Source organism: Meleagris gallopavo, chromosome 1 (assembly GCF_000146605.3).
Source record: "Meleagris gallopavo isolate NT-WF06-2002-E0010 breed Aviagen turkey brand Nicholas breeding stock chromosome 1, Turkey_5.1, whole genome shotgun sequence".
Taxonomy (NCBI): Eukaryota; Metazoa; Chordata; class Aves; order Galliformes; family Phasianidae; genus Meleagris; species Meleagris gallopavo.
The window spans coordinates 60,426,573-60,442,978 of NC_015011.2; the positions used below are offsets into that span (position 1 = coordinate 60,426,573).

At 41.8% G+C, this 16,406-nt stretch overlaps 1 protein-coding gene across 1 annotated transcript in view; it reads left to right on the top strand.

The window, feature by feature from the left end:
* Nucleotides 1-1,707: 1,707 nt before the first annotated feature.
* Nucleotides 1,708-16,406, top strand: part of LOC100547920 (cat eye syndrome critical region protein 2) — a 41,321-nt gene continuing 26,622 nt past the window's right edge. The window contains exon 1 of the mRNA XM_031555061.1: nt 1,708-1,798. The gene's annotated coding sequence lies outside the window, so the exon portion shown is untranslated. The remainder of the gene's footprint in view (nt 1,799-16,406) is intronic.

A 16,406-nucleotide genomic window follows, 5' to 3' on the forward strand; every position in this document is an offset into this window, starting at 1 on the left:
TTTAAGTTATTCTTCTCCTCTCAAGTGTGTTTTGTTAGAGGGCAGATGACTGCCAAAGTCCTTCACAAACAGAATAAGTCAATGCCTCCAAAATACTAGCTGATTACCAAGAGAATTCACTCGGTGATTATTATTTACATAGCATGATTGCTGTTTATATAGTAATAACATCACAAGTGATGGCAAGCAGTAACTGTACTTTTTGCATCAACTTCTCATTAGGCAGAATAGTCATCTTGAGGCCAGAACTGAGATTCTTGGGACATTTTCTAGCTCACAGCAGGGATGCTGTGTTAGGCTTAGGCTGTCCCTTGTTCTTTCTCTGCCTCAAGATTTCCCGTAATAGATGTGTTTAATACATTCTTCACAGGGCAGGTGTCAGGCTTCTGCTTATGAAGCACTCTGGGTACTCTGCAAAAGGTAAATAAGAGTGGTGTTCATAATGAAACTATGCTATTAATACATTTCCAGTAAAAAAATAATAATCTATAAACAGCATTTAATCTGCAATCTATTATCAATAATTTTATTACTGTCATTACTGAGGTCTAATAAAAAAGCATTTTTCTTCTTTATTGGGTAAGTGCCAAAGTGTTTATCCTTTATTCTCTGGTCATTAACCTTTATTCTATAGCCATTAGCTTAGCCATTTGTATCTTTTGAGTAACATTCAAGTAGGAGTTTGTATTCAATCCATTATTTACTTGAAACTCAAAAAGAATAGCTTCTTATGGCTCTGTTATTTTTCAATATCGAATCTTGTTGCTAAGTTAATTGCTGGTGATCACTGTAGTAGTAACTGGATTTTTCATACTGTGAGTAATTTTCTGGAAAATGAACACAACTGTAGCTAACTCGGTGACATTTTGAAAGTAAGGCTTGAAATCTCTTGGTGAAAACCAAGCATTTTGCACACGTTAAGAGAATAGGTGATTGGTTGAACTAGATGTTCCTAAAGGTATTTCCAACCTTAATGATTCTATGATTCTGTGAAAATACTAAATATCTACGTTTCAGAATTTTATCTTTTTTATCAGTGAGTTTATGCAGCACACCTTTATGCAACCTCTACTGTGCTGAAATAAGCTGTAATACTCTCCACTGCTCTGTCAGGGGTTGGGGGTTTCAGGTAGGGTCGTGAGGTTGGTTGGATACCCCTCCACTCCTTCTTTCTACCTTCTTGAAAAAAAGTGAAGAGAAATAAATTAAAAACAGGCATTTTGATTATTTCTTTGAGGCATTTTCTTGCTAGCTTTCAGCCTTTTCTGCCTTCCTGTCTAAAATTCCAATTTATGAGTGGCTTTTTGGGTGAGATGAACTCACTAGTCATAGTGAGTAGAAAATAAAGAAGAACTAAACTGTTGATTCATGCCCATCAGCAGAACACAGGAGAAATCATGTATTTCTTATTAGGCCATAGCATCTTAACCTGACTGAACCATATTTTTGTGTTTCCAGAGGAAAGCTGAAAAGTGTCATTCACTAAAACCCTTTCCAGGTCCTCATGTAAACTCTTGAAGTGAAGAAGTGGTAATAGCGGTGTTCTTAATGATAGGGACGTTTGGCTTACCCAGCATATGCCTTCCTCCTGTACATGTATTTTAGGCTGCTTACTCTTCTTGGTCCTGATAAGCTAACAGTATATTTTGAGGAATTAGTTTGATGGCTGGATTTTTTTTTCTCTCTTTTTTTTAACTCATTAGGAACTGGAAGCTGCTCTTCACCGGGATGATGTGGAGTTTATCAGTGACCTGATCGCCTGCCTTCTTCAAGGTTGCTATCAGCGCAGAGACATCACGTGAGTAACCTCGCTCTGTGGCTTAAGTGCTTTGCATGGGAGCTAATTAACAGTCATAGGGATATTTCACAGCTTTGGAGTGATGACATAGCAGTGATCAGCAGTAACTAGCAATCAGGCTAGATTCTTCACTAAGTGGAAGGGAATTCCAGTTCTTCAAGGGCTGAGTTGCAGGTTACTGATTTGATGGACCCGCTGTTAAGCAAACTTCTTTGGGAGAAAAAAATATTCAGATCCCATGTAAATCTGTTTGATGTTCTGCTGTGGTGCTAACACATACAGAGAACGTCTGCTTTTGTGTTCCAAACTCTTATTTGGTCAGTTTAATAATACCACAGTAAGTGTTTAAATCATTACACATTTGAGGGATGTGGTTTAGTGGGTATGGTGGTGATCGGCTGATGGTTGGACTAGATGATTTTAGCGGTCTTTTCCAACCTTAATGACTCTGTGATTCCATGTTTTCTATGTTTTCTATGCATTGCTTAGAATAAAACTTGCTGGTCCACAAGCCATTTCACTTGCATGGAAGACCCCACTGCTTTACAGAGAGAACTGTAATTTTCTTGGAAATAAGAGGAGCATTGGAAGCAGTTCAGTTGCAGAATGCTGGAAAGTGCTTTCACATGTCTCCGGATGTTGAAACATCAAGAGTACACTTTGTTAGTATCCACCTAAAGTAGCCTTCTGAAATGAGTCTGTTGTAGAACATCATTCTTTGGATGATCACTGTTCCCGCAATGAAATGTGCTCCCAGTGATAACAGTGCTCTTTATTTGTTCATCTACTGTGAATCATGTTAATAAGAAAGCATAACTGGGGAGAAAAAGACAACTTGGCAACAGCTGCTGTTGCTTAGAAGAGGTACTTAGGCAAATACATGGGCATAACCATAGGTGTTTGTACATTATTTTTAATCAACTGATTGTGTGTGTGTGTGTGTGAGTATGCCCCAAAAGTATGTTTTCTTGCACTGCTGGGTTGACAATTGGCCCATGTGGATTTCAGGACCTAAACAAGGCAACTGTACTGTGTTTAGTGTCTCTGAATGAAATCGATGTGGTGAGAAGCTTGATTGTAAAGTGACGACAATAACATACACCTCCTTCATCAAAGTAGTCACAGAGCAATGTAATCCTGCTTATAAACGTGCCAAGTTTATTTGTTCATGCTGGTTGTTTAGTTCCAGTTCCAGTGTGTAGTTCAAGTGTTTTGCATACCTTCAATCTATTCACCTTTGTGGAACAGAGGAAGATTTGTCTTTGCTAAATTTGATGAAATCAGCATTCTAAGGTTCTCCTAAACTCTCAAGACCTAAGAGTGTTCACTTAGCAGTTGCACTGTTTAACTGACTCCCCTTTCTCTGTTATTTTAATTAAGAAAAATCAGGCATGATTCATGAGTGAGTTGTTGGCAAGCTGTTTGTCTTTTGGGGTGTTTCACACATGTACACGTGCGTATGCTCTCACGTACAGTAACATGACTCACCTGGCAGCTCAGCGGTGTGTAGGGATTCAATACTGTGTATAGGTACCAGTTTGTATGCATGTAAATATAGGCTTGCTTAAATCTGAGCTGCAAAAGATGAAAGGAGGTAATGCCACTGCAGAAAAAAGAAGTGGTAACCCACGCATGTTTTTGTTCAGCCTAGTACCTTCACAACTGTTGCTCTGTCCATCTGCATGTAAGAAGTGATGTGGGAAATAGAGAGCTTACGCCTTTCCCAAAAGATTGTGCTAAGGAGAACATGAGATCCCTGAAGGGAAGCCAGCTCAGCCTTTCAGCAGCACCTCCTGTAGAATGGGGCTAATGAATGGACAGGGGAATAACAAGAAATGTATTTTTCCCAGAGGACCTGGGGAATGAAGCACAGCAGGAGCAAAGCATTGGGAATAGCATTGGGAAGGAGAGTATCAGGAAAACTGGAATTACTGGACCTCTGGCAAGGAGGGTTCTGAAGCACTGCAGGAGAAGCAATAAGGAAGGAGGCTGGAAACAGAAGGAAAGGTGCCATATGCAAAAGGATGTTATGAATAAAGAGGCATTAAGATTCAGTCTAAACCTTAGGCTTAATCCTAGTCTAGTTAGTCTAATCTTAAACTGATTTTTAGCCAAAAAACTGTAGATAAATGAAAAATGATGGCCTGGATATACTTGAACAAAGTTGACCTGCTGCTTGTTTTATGCTTATGCAACCAGCCATGGAATATTTATTCAAAATAACCTTGTGTTTTTAAAGCCTAAAGTTCTCATTGTTCCTTAAGATTTATTTCGATCACCTTTGTTCCTTCTACTCTGAGCTCAAGAGCCTTGGCCAGTGCTCAGCTTTCCTAATCTACTCAGTTTGTCCCTAGTTAACAGTAAAGAGTTGAGCCTCTAATTGACCTTTTGAGTGCTCAGTGGACAAAAATGTGCAAGTGTAAGAGGCAGAACTTGTGTGGAAGATGAGCTTAGATCTGTCTTTTTATGATAAACCAGCACTCCATATTTTTTTGTTACAGACAGCTAGGAGGTGTGTGTGTTGCGTGGGAAAAATCAGCAGTCTCATAGACCATCACAGTGGCATTACAGTAGCAATTTCTACAGTCATTTGTGTTCTGCATCCTTATGCTGAAGCTCTGAGCTGTTAATCTTTAGGCTGTAAACATTGCTCCCTTTTGCACCCATGAGGGGAAGGTAGGAGCTTGCTTTCATCCTCAGTTTGGGGCTGGAATACTGAGGCTCATGCACAAGATGCTTAATAAAATTTCATATAAAATGTAGTTTACCTACTTCTCAGAGGGTTTTTGAGGTTTAATTAGTTTTGTAGTCTTACCTCTTTGATGGGCAAAATGTTATCTGTCTATGCTTCCTCACAGTCTGTCTGGGAATAGATTGCAGTCCTTGTCACATCTGTTTTGACGGCATGCAGAACTTACTGGTGAGCCGGGTTGCCTGGCTTTAATCATGTATCATAAAGGGGTATAAAACTGTCACATACCTTTGCTAATTATAATGTGCTCTCAATTAATTTTGGAAGTGGAACCTAGCTGAGAGCCCTTCTAACACACAATTTAACATAGTCTAAGTTGATTTGCTTATTACTGGGGGGGGTGTGGAGAATAAGATAAATAATTCTATCGGATTCTGTGATTCTTGGTATTGAAGTAGAGCAGTGTGTTTTGCAGCTTTCCTTTGGTTTTGATATTCTTTATGACAGACTTGCATACAAGAGAGACTGTTTTTCACTCGGTTTGATGGTTAAGGAGCCTTGACTGTCTTGTAACTTAGAACTTCCTTTAAGGATATAATTTACTGGGATGCCATATGTTAGTCTCCAAATTGTTATATATCATAATCACAACAGTTGGGAGCACTCTTTGTTGACCTGATTCTTAACACATTAAGCATTGTAGAAGTACAGGACTTAAGAGATGGTAGCCTGCATTTCTGTTTTCCAGCATCTTTAGCAATGACCCAATAGCTGTCCTTGTTTGGCAACAGGCAGGCAAAGCACTTGCCCAGAACAATTTCTCTCTTTCTCTCCTCTCGCCCTTCTGATCCAAAATATTTTTGTGCAGCTTTTGTTGTTTTGTTAATGCTCTTAATATTGTTCACGTAGCATCCATACTATCTAAGTACTAACCATAGAATAACGGGTACTCTTGAAGCCTTTTTCTATGATCTCTCTTCCCAGTCTTATGCTATAGGCACAATTTGGTTTGATGTTAGTGAGTTTACCCATATGTTTTTCCAACCTTTAGCATTTGTGCACCGACCTTGAAGTGTCTATATTTCTTTTAATTGTTTCAAAATGCAGCTGCCTGGAAAGCAGGGAGTGGCAAGGTAGAGAACTCTTTATAGAATTTAGGGGTTTGTACAGCAAATTTTTAGAGCTGTTATTAAAAGCAGTCATGTTTGACTCAGAATCTCTCTGATACAAATTGGGCAGCTGCATAGTCCCTAGGGACTGCCACTTTACTTCCAGCAGGAAATGTGACTTGATGACTTGTATCAAGACAGGAAGATCAGAGCTTCAGCTAACAGCAAAGGCCACAGCAGGAGCCTTCTGCAGCTGTTTTAACGTCAGAAGTGATGGTGTGACATGGATGTGTACACTCAACTAAAATAATCCAGAAAAAAACTCCCACTGTTTGACATTTCTTTAGGTGAAGCAACAACTCCGTTGTTGCATTTTTGTTACTTTTCAATGCGATGGCATAAAAAATTTCAATGACTTCATCATGCTTCTCATTGGGAAATGTTTTACATGCAGCTATTGTCTCTTGAAAGAACATTTGAATTACTTTTTCTTATAACATGTATCACTTTTTATTTTTTCAACACAGACGAAGGTGCAAGAAAGTGAGGAGAGGAACAAAACAATCTCACAGCTCTTGCTGTGCCCCATGAGACTTTGCTTCTTTTATCTTGGAAGACTGGTCCATCATGGTTACTGAAAATTAGATAACTGACTCACAGCACCACAGAAAGCCTTTGCTTACTCAAGAACCTCAATTATTATTTTTTTTTTTATTTGCTCCCCCCCTAATGCACTGGAATTTTTTTCTTCCTAAGTGGATAATGTTTTTTGTGCCCACCTTCAGTTCTTTCTGGATCTATAAACTAACCTTGGAGTCTCTGGCCTGTAGTTTGTGCTTGCTTTGCTCTAATGAGGACTTTCCTAACTTCTTCCCTGCCCTCATTTTTTTGAATTACTTCTTTCCTATCCTTATTTGAGGCACTGAGACTCTCAGTGTGACGACTGAAGAACTATATTCCCTCTCTGTTGAACTGACAATCCAGAATACTGCCTCTGCTCTTACTGATTTTCTAATGCTTGTTCTGTAATCAGGTATTTGAGTGATCATCAGAAAAAGATAAGGGATAATCTGAAATCATCTTACCCATCCGGGCAGAATGCCTGCTTTTGTGTTTAATAGCTCTGACTATTTCACTTCTTGTTTTTGCTTTGTCATTTTCTGTTCACCCTTGCTCTATTCTATGTGCACTTTGTCTTTAAAGGGTGCTTTGGTAGAAGTGCCTTCAGTAAAATGCTTTACATCTTGAAATTGCTCCTTTGCAGATGACTCTGCAGAGCTGCATCCTTACAGAAACTGCTGTATATCGGTTTGGTGTAGGGAATAAAGTTGCAAATTGTCTGGGATAGCTGGTAAACCAGTGCCAGGTTTTCAAACTCATGGATACTGTGATGAACCAGGCTGCAGAAATAGCTAAGCTGACGTACCGTGACAGTCTGAATGGATCCAAAGCCTCAGTTGGTGCCGTAATATCTGGGGATATCTGGGGCAGACAGTCTCAGCTCTGTCACGGCAGACCTGGGGAACAATACCTTTGGGAAAGAGTTTACAGCCAATGCTTGCACTTGTGCCAGTGACCTCGATTACAACAACTGTTTCAATGGCCCTGTCACAAACCACCTCACTAAGTCAGACTCATATTCATGAATGCCAAGTGAATATCAACAAGATCAGCATTATTTACTGTCTGACTTTTAACAAGTGCTGCGTTGCGTACATCGTGGGGATCGGTGGATGGCCTCTCAAATTGACCCAGTATCATCAAAGCAGGAGATATCCAGAGGGGGCAAGGGAGATGAAGTGGCTGCATTGCTCATCTTGAATCTAATATTAGTATTCATTGTAATAATAGCCAAGCCACGCAAGGTGAGGCTTTTAAAGGGTAAAAAGTGAAAATGAGGCAGTTGGGAAAGGAAGGATGAGATTACAGCAGTAAAATAACATGGTCATTCAGTGATTAATGAGTAGTACAGTAGAATAAAATTAAAGAGAGTTTGAGTATAAATAAAGCTAAGTAAACGTCTTTGATTCTCAGATGGATAAAATGAATCTTTAAAGAAGAATTTGAAGAAAAGTTGGTTGTATACTCTGGATGTGCTATTCCATAGATGTGGTGGGAAAGATACTGTGTGTGAAAACTGCATTATTGTCACGGCAGATGGATGAGAGATGAATAGATTGGATAGCTGGGGAGAGGGAGTTATGCAAAGTATTAACAGGAAGGAATAGGTGGCTGAACTTAAAAGGCTGGATAAAGAACAGACAGTGAAGGGCCCTGGTAAGTGCAATGATGCCAAATGCTGCTGTCATTGTTTCAAATTTGAAATGGACAGCTGTGTGTTTAAGTTTTTGATATTGCAAACCAAACACTGCCGAGAGGAGGAAGAAAGTGATGACAAGGAAATAAATCGAGAAAGCATGTGGAAAAAGTCTGATGTTCAGGCAGAAGGAAGCAGACAAAGAAAGAATGATGGAGAAAAAGGGACAGGATGTAGAAGTCCTCTCTATATAAAACCTCTGTCCTCACTTCTGAGTCTTGCATTTCAAAATAGTGATGTTCCAAACCACTGGTACAGGATTTTTGCTCTAGCATATCTGTGCTGTTAGGTCACCTCCTAGCACCTCAGTGAGGCTCTGAAACCAGTCTTTGGCCCCAGGATGAGTATTGTAGAAGTTTGTTTTCTGGAGCCTTTTATCCCCAGTGAGCTTGATGAACATGTGAGGTAGGTACTGGACAACTATGAATCTACTACAATCAGTTTCTGTTCAAAATCATCCTTGCTTTTAGTTTCTTCTATCTTCTATCCTTACTCCGTTTCCTTTTTACTCAACCAGCGTATGTAGTTTAAACTTTTGGAGGAAAGAGGAAAACCCTGTTCTGAAACAAATACACAAATAGTCTTTTTGAAGATCTACTTGCTTATCTGTAAAAACTTGTTCTTACTTCTTGTCCCCCAAAATATTGTAGGGCTGGTTCTAGGACAAGAATCCGCTAAGCTTGTTTGCTTGAAAACCACCACTATGCCAGCTGTTTTTTGCCTCAGAAAGGACTCTCTTCTCTCACATTAACTGTATCTTTCTATGAGCAGCAAGGCAAATAAGGATTTGTTTCAAATGCGTTTGTGCCATAATACACAAATGTGTCCTTTTTCCCTATAATCATCAACACAGTAAGTCCAGCTTCTCCTCGGTGCTCATCATCACTATAATACCCTAAGGTCCTCTCTACAATCCCTAAACAATCAGAATAGTTTACAGTGCAGCAACACTGTTGAGCTTCCTTATGGCTATAATTTGGAAGCGTGGTTGCTGTTGATGAGCACTAAGAATGAACAATGCAGCATTAAGCTGGTTCCTCTTGTTCTTCAAGGTTCCAGGAATGAATAGTAAGTAATGATCCTCTTCTAGTCTAAATGTGAAGCACAGTGAGCATCATTCTTATTTGCTCTTTCAGAATATAAGAGATGTATTTGTGTCTTTCTTAAGCTGATCAGCTCCAGCTCCCAGGAGTTGATCTGCTTCTCTTTGGAATGAGCATCACCATCAAATAACAGTAGGATAAAGAAAAAGGTATAGAGATGAAAATCAGAAAGCACAGACTGAAGCCTGGGTGGTGCTTTTAAGGTAATTGGTGGGAGAAATGAAGTGCCACAACAAATGGACCAAAGTGTTTGCTGTTGTATCAGGTCGGCAGGTGAAAGTCAGGCTCTAGGTATGTTCCATTATCCTTGAGCATCCAGAAAGCTTTGTTCATCCGTACTGAGACAGAAGGTACTATGCCTTAATATTCATGTCTTCACTTTTGGAGAGGCCTGTTGTTGAGCATGCGCAGTGTGTGGTTGGTTGCCAAGGTCTCGTAGAGTAAGCCACAAAAAGAAGAGGAAATAACTCAATACTAAGAGTCAAGCTGTGCACCTGGAGGCAGTGTGGTCAGAGCACAGTAATTCTCATACATAATTGTGTCTGTGCGGCAGCAGAGATTTCCTCCTTGAAGGGCTGCACATCTCTTCCAGGTCAGATAAATAGGAACTGGCTATGCATCCAGCCTATGTGAATCCAAGCCTCTCTTAACCAAGCCCTTCAAAGTCATAGCTGGCTGGCCTCCCAGTCTCCCCAGCATCGCCACTGACACGGATGGACAGAGCTAGCTTTTCTAGAGGTACTCATTTCCGTCTTGAGCACCCAGATCCTTCTCTCTCCCTTTTTATTGTGTCTAATAACTTGTGGATAGTTCTTTGGTTAGTTAGTAAATACTTCTAGCACTGGTTCTTTTTTCTTCTTTTTGATCCCTCAAGGGGCAGCCTTTTGTTATTCAAAGCCCAAAGTACTTGACAGAGTAGCAATGAGGAAGCCCCCAGGCTTCAAATGCTGTCTGTGCTGTGGCATCATTATGCCTATGAGTGATTCCCATCCTCAATGCCTGATAAGCCTGAGATGGGAAGAGCTGCGTGGAGAAGAATGCAGCATTCCAGATTCCTGAAGGGTGCTGGGAGGCAACCATCCGTGATGGGAGGCAACCATTTGTGCTGTGACTGGGGGAGTTTCTCTCTCACCTGCTCATCAGGGCCTTTCAGGATCAGCACTTTCCTTCCAGCTTTGTCTGACTCCCTTTAATAAATCCAGCCTCCTATCTGTGAAAGGAAGGAATTTCCCTTTGTTGAATTGTGCTCAGAATTGTCCAGGATAGTTTTGTTTTGAGGCCTAGGAACTGCTCCTTAAGCTCTAAAACTAACCCTGGGAATTGGTGTGTCTCAGACATAATTTACTGATACCATTAAGTCTCTCAGTGTCATCAACCCTACTGCCTGCTGCTGTGCTTGTAAAGTCTCCAGTTTGGCATCAGTGCTGCTTAATCTTCTCTTGGTGATCTAATGTTTCACCAGGAGACCAGCTGTGTCCTACAGATTAGTGTATTCTCTGCCTAGTGCACCCGTATTCTAATCTTAGCGCTGGTCATCATGGCATTGCATTGCTTACCTTCCTGATCATTGGTACCAGCATGTGCACCAGTGCCTTCAGCACACGTCCTGGTGCTGATGCTGAGCCTCTGGACATCTCTTCTTCCTCTTGACATTCTGTAGCGTGTTTTTCTGATTTTGATCCTAGCAGAAAAGTGCACTTTGGAGTCTCAGGAGATTCCTTCCACTTTACTTAGCATGCTGTCAGGGAAAAATTATGTTCCCAGTCTAGCTGCAGTGATGGATCTCTTTGGGTAAGGAAGCATTGAGTTCTGACTCTCCTCAGCTCTCCAGCCCTATTTGCTAACCTTCCAGGGAGTTCATTGCTTAATGAAAACCATTCTCCCTGTCCTTTCCTCAGCCAAGATCAATGTCATCACACAATAAGAGATGGCATACAATTAGACTTTTCTCTTGAGACATCCCTCAGAATTACATGCCACCTAGACACCAAGCTTACTTCAGGTATGATGCAGAAAATTTTTCTGATCTATCATTAACCTTCTGCATGGGCTTGGGTGAAATGTCATTTTCTGGTACTTTTCTACCTTGAACATAGTGCAGGATGGTACCACACTGTTACCAACTCTGCCTTCCTTTCTGGGTAAAACTTCAGTAACTGGCAGTGCCTCTTTCTTGGGCTCCCTTGGCTAAACAGATTGATTCTTCAAGGATGAGCATCTGACACTGCTGGGGGTGTGCGTCTTGTCTCCTCCGTGACTGAAGAACTGGGCACCAAAGTGATCATCCCATGTTATTCAGTGCCTAGTATTCTGCCTCCATCAATTAACAGACTTTTTTGGAAACAGTTATTTTATAATATCCAGTGCTCATTTCCAGGAATGATATTTGCTCTTAGTGCAGCTCCTGATAAAGAAGCAGAAACCATTCATTGCTTGGCAGACACTCAAGTCGTCTTCCCACTCAAGCAGGATATCTGACAGACCATCCTTCCAGGAGTTTTCTGAAGGTCTGTAGACCTTTCCAGATGCCTAGGTTAGAATTTCGACTGTATCTTAAGGAAATGAGATTTGTATTTTTAGGCATGAAGAAAAAAAAATTAGCTTCAATATTATCTACTTTCCTGGGCACATGCTGGAGCTGTGATGCATGTTTCAACGTGGTGGTAGACAAATGCATAGTAGTTGTTGTTGAGAATAATTTCCACTTGGAGTTTAAACCTCTTCTTGCTCATCTTCTGGCTTGTACCTCACACTTGAAGGCAACTGATTCATGATTGCAACTTTTGGCTAATGATTTCAGGGTTGTATCTTAATGGTAAAACTGGATAAACTGTGGAGTACATAATATCTGTGGAGTTAATATGGCAAAGCTGAGCAGGTAAGTTTCAACACACCTTTAGTTTGAACATGGTCAACCTGAATCAAACTCAGGAATACTTGTGGAAGGCAGCACAAATCAATAATATTTATGCAGTACTACAATTAAGGGGGGTGGGAAAAAAGATTTTTAAAATTGTCTCAAATTACCTCCTTGTAAACCTTAAAGGCCAATAATACTTTCTGTGTATCTATTGCTACTTTGATTCACATATGTCTTCACATATTTACTTAGCAACAACTATGTGCTCACCACAGTGAGGTTTCAGGATCTTTTAGCAAAATTAGTTTTCTTTCCCCTTTTTATCCCAGTTATCCAAAACCATTGATTTGCAATTATAAGTTTTCAGTCGAATTGCAGCATCAGTAATGGGGGAGGGAGTTCCTGTTGACTGTACCTCTTGACCAAAATTTTGTTTGTACTGAGAGCATAAATTTTCCCTTCATGGAGACTCAACCCTGAGCAAAGGGTTGTGCTGGCAGTGAAAAAGAGTTATGTTTTAAGTAAGTTTTATTTTATCTCATTAATATTCTGTTACTTTGTCTGAGCAGTGTATGCATTCTTGTCCTCATCCCTTTCACATCCAGGGCTTTTCTTCCTTTGCCACCGTACATTTTCAGCTATTGTTTGGTATGTTTCTGGCTGCTCTGGTTTTGTTGCTGTTTATATTCTTATTTGTTCCCTTCCCTAATCAAACAACAAAAGCATGCAGACGACCCCTGTTCCTGCCTATAGCTCAAATGCAGCCAGTGTGTATGTAATTAGCCATACATGTATTCCTCATCCTTCAAGTGTTGCGTAACCCACCAGACATGACAAACCCAACCCTTCTGTCCTTCAGCGCTTTACATCTTCACACCAACTGCTTTCTTTCTCCAGCTTACTTGGCCAATTAGGCTGCTGTTATACTGAGACAGAGAAATGGATGCTGGGCATCTGCTTGTTTTCTTGTTTTTGAAGTGGAGACAGAGCAACAAGGAGGCAGATAAAGATAGTGAGGAACAGGTTGGCATATATGGAAGAAAAGTCATCACTGCCTTTGGATTGTATTTCCTTCTTCAAAAATCACTTGTACCTTCTCACGTGAAAGGAGGTAGGGTGAAGATACAGCATTCCTCTTTGTAGTCTCCTTGTACCTTGAGGTGTTAGAGGTAGGACAACTACACATAACACTCGTGGCCTCTCCTGCTGTTTCTGGGGTTGGTGATGAAAATAGAGCAGCGCTGGCTCACAGAAGGGTGCTTGGAGCTGCTGCAAGCAGGGAGATGGAAAATGGCAAGACAGTTCAAAGTAACAGGTATGTGTGATTTCTCCTGCCAGCGCTGCCTTTCTCTCTCACAGCCCAATTAACAGGGGTCACAGAGCACTGATTAGCTGCCTTGGCGGTTTGTGAACATAAAACAGTGAGAAACTCAGGGTGAATGGGGAGAGAAGATCAAATAGACACTTATCTCAGCACTCCTGACTGTCCCCAGCATTTGCCAGCCAAAGGGAAGAGCCTTTTCAGAGCTGGCTGATACGGGACAGTGCTCTATCAGTTCCAGTATCTCTTCTTCTTTTCTGTCTTCTCTCAGCAAAACAATAAACAAACAAGTCACTCTCAGCTGTTGTGTTGTGCAAAGGGTGCTAGGGTGACTGCTAGATAAAAGCAGAATCATAGGAAAAGCATGGACTATGGGCAGCTGAAGAAAGCTAAAGTATGCCCTATTGCCATATTGGCTCGTGAGGTGAGTTCAGTTCTTACATTTGGCTTCCTCTTTGAGGGAGCACACCTACTGCCTCATGGCTCTCACATGAGGGAAATGAGTCTATACGAGACAGAAGGCAGCACACATTGGCTCACAGCAGGTAAAAGGGCATCTCCATCTAATCCATGCGTTGGTGACTGTAGTACTAAAGAGCCCAAGCTGAAAACTTGCCTGGTTCCCAGTTTTTCTGTCATGGCTAGGGTGAGAAGTTTGCACATGCAGACCTGGAACCTCCCTAGCAGGGTAAGCAGCTGTGGTGACCTTGTGGCTTCTCCTTCTTCCTTTGTGCTCCCTTTTTTTTGGGGTAGCAAAGCAACACTCCCACTTCTGCTGTCATGTCCAGGTTAAGTGGCTGCACTTGCTTCTGTCAAGCCAGCACATGCTCCTGTGGTGTGATCCCTTATTAGACTAGACAGCCCACATCAGCTCTCCATTCTCTCAGCCTCCCTGGAGACATCGCCTCGCTCCATAGCTGTTCCTATTCTGCTTCTCTATGGGATACGGCATGTCTGCCAGCTCACCTTCCAGCTTCTCCAATGTTTATTCCATGGAAGACTGCTCAAGGCAAGATGGAAGAAGATGCGGAGCAGGACTGGAATGCTCTTAGCTACTGACAGCCTTGGTTTCTCTGAGCTAAGTCTTCTCCTAGAATCACAGAATATTCCAAGTTGGAAGGGACCCATAAAGATAATCAAATCTGACTTGTAGCTCCACATGGCACCACCAAAAATCAGACCATATGTCTGAGAGCTCTGTCCAGACGCTCCTTGGACTCCAGCAGCCTGGGGCCCTGGCTGCTGCCTTGGGGAGCCTGTTCCATACCCACCACCCTCTGGTGCAGAACCTTTTCCTGATATCCAGCCTTGAACACAAACAGTTTAGGAGTTCAGCTGGGAGGATGGTAGATTCTGTGGTATCCAACAATGCCAATTAGATTTCTTTTGTAAGATCAAGCAGCCCTTCTGCTGGAGAACCTCCTGTCCTGACGTTGTGTTGCCATGCTGGAGGAAAGGCCCTAAATTATACCAGAACCCTGTTGTCTCCACTAAGCATTTCTTCAGCCTGTTCATTCTGGTGGTCTCAGTGCCACATTTGAGCTCTGGAGAAAGGTTGTGGGATGGGCAAGTGAGTGGTAGGGAACATGAATTTCTGGGGTGCTGACCTTCCTCTGCTGTCCTCAATTTCTATGAGAGTCTTAGCTGTATCTTTTAGGGATGTGGAAATCTCCCGTGACTTGTATTTCAGACTGTTCAGTCCAGCAGTTTGACCAGACCACTTTTTACTAACTGGATATTTTTTGTTCTTACGGTTTCAAATAAAACCATGGTTGTAATGTAGAAAGGATGTCTTCTCATGTCACCCATGCAAAGGTGAAGATAGAGATCAGAGGACTTTGATTCTTCTATTTTCTTTTTCCTCTTCTTCACTATCAACACTCCTGAATGGCCACACAGGTATGCCACAGAATTGCTTGGGGTTTGGGCAGTGTCTGCATTCAGAAAACTTGTTGTAGCTGAAAGTGAAGCTGAGCAGGCAAGCCTATATGTGCATAGTGTTGGACTCGTGTGCCAGCAGTCTTTGCTCCCTTTCTGACTGTGGGAGTATGAACTTCACTCTGGAGGTGTGATCAGACCAATTTTTTTATTTTTCCTGTTTTATGGTCTTATTCAGGGCCCATTAATGTAAAACGTCCTCCTTTTCTTTGTAGCCCCATGTAGGTGAGCAGGTTTTCTCATGGTATGATAACAAGGAAAAGCAGGGCAAGGCTCGGTGTTTTGTTTCCTCTCTCCCAGGGCTCTGCAAAGGTTGGACCTTGCTGTCACCAATTCGGTGAAGCCAGGAATTACTTCTTCCCTCATGACTGGTCCTGGCTGGAATTCAAGGTCAGTCCCCACCAGCAATGCAGGAAGCTGCTGGCTGGATTGGAAAGAAAACATGGGCGTTAAAGCTTGAGGTCATGATTCATGGATCTCCAGCTCTTTGGTCATTTTGCTCTGCTGCAGTGAAGTGCTCAGAGGGCAGGCCTTTCAAGGTGCTTGTTGCCCTTGAGCCTCTGCCAGGCTGATCACAAGTTGGCCCACGGTCTGAAGAATACACGCTTCATGTTGGCTTGCACACCTTCTGAATGAGACGCGCACAGAGAGATTGGAAAGAAATAGGCAATATACCAATCTGACCCTTTTTTTCATCCCCAATGGATGAGGTAGTGTCTTTTTTTTTCCCCTGCATCGTGCCTGACTGAGTTTCTGAGTAAGGTAAGTGGTTTGAAGGTAAAGTGCAAGCTGGTCCATAAGCCTTCCTCCCCCGCCTCAGATAAGAAAGCTCATTAATACAGTAAAAAAAAAAAAAAAGTCTCCATTGTTACATGAGAGCTCAAGGTCAGGCTGGTAGTACTAACTCATATTGCTTCTGAGGTCAGCCTAAGCTTTCTCTTTCTGACAAGCCAGGATAGATTGATCATGGTGGCCCTTACATTATTTTTTCTTCTGAAATAGGCTTTGCTTCTCCTGACCCTGTTAATGATGTTTGACTGAGGTCATCCCAGCAAACCCTGAATCCTTCCCATTACCTTCTACTGGGCTTGCCTTTGTGCCAAAGCATTGTATGCTCGTTAAGAATTAAGCTTTCCTGATCTCTGCTACAGTAAAGAAGCTGTCTTCTGTGCGGGGGGAAATATCTTGAATGCCATCTGTCAATTAATGCTCTCATTAGCACCTGAGTGACTCCCTACACCAAGCTGGTGCCTTCTTGCCAATTCAGA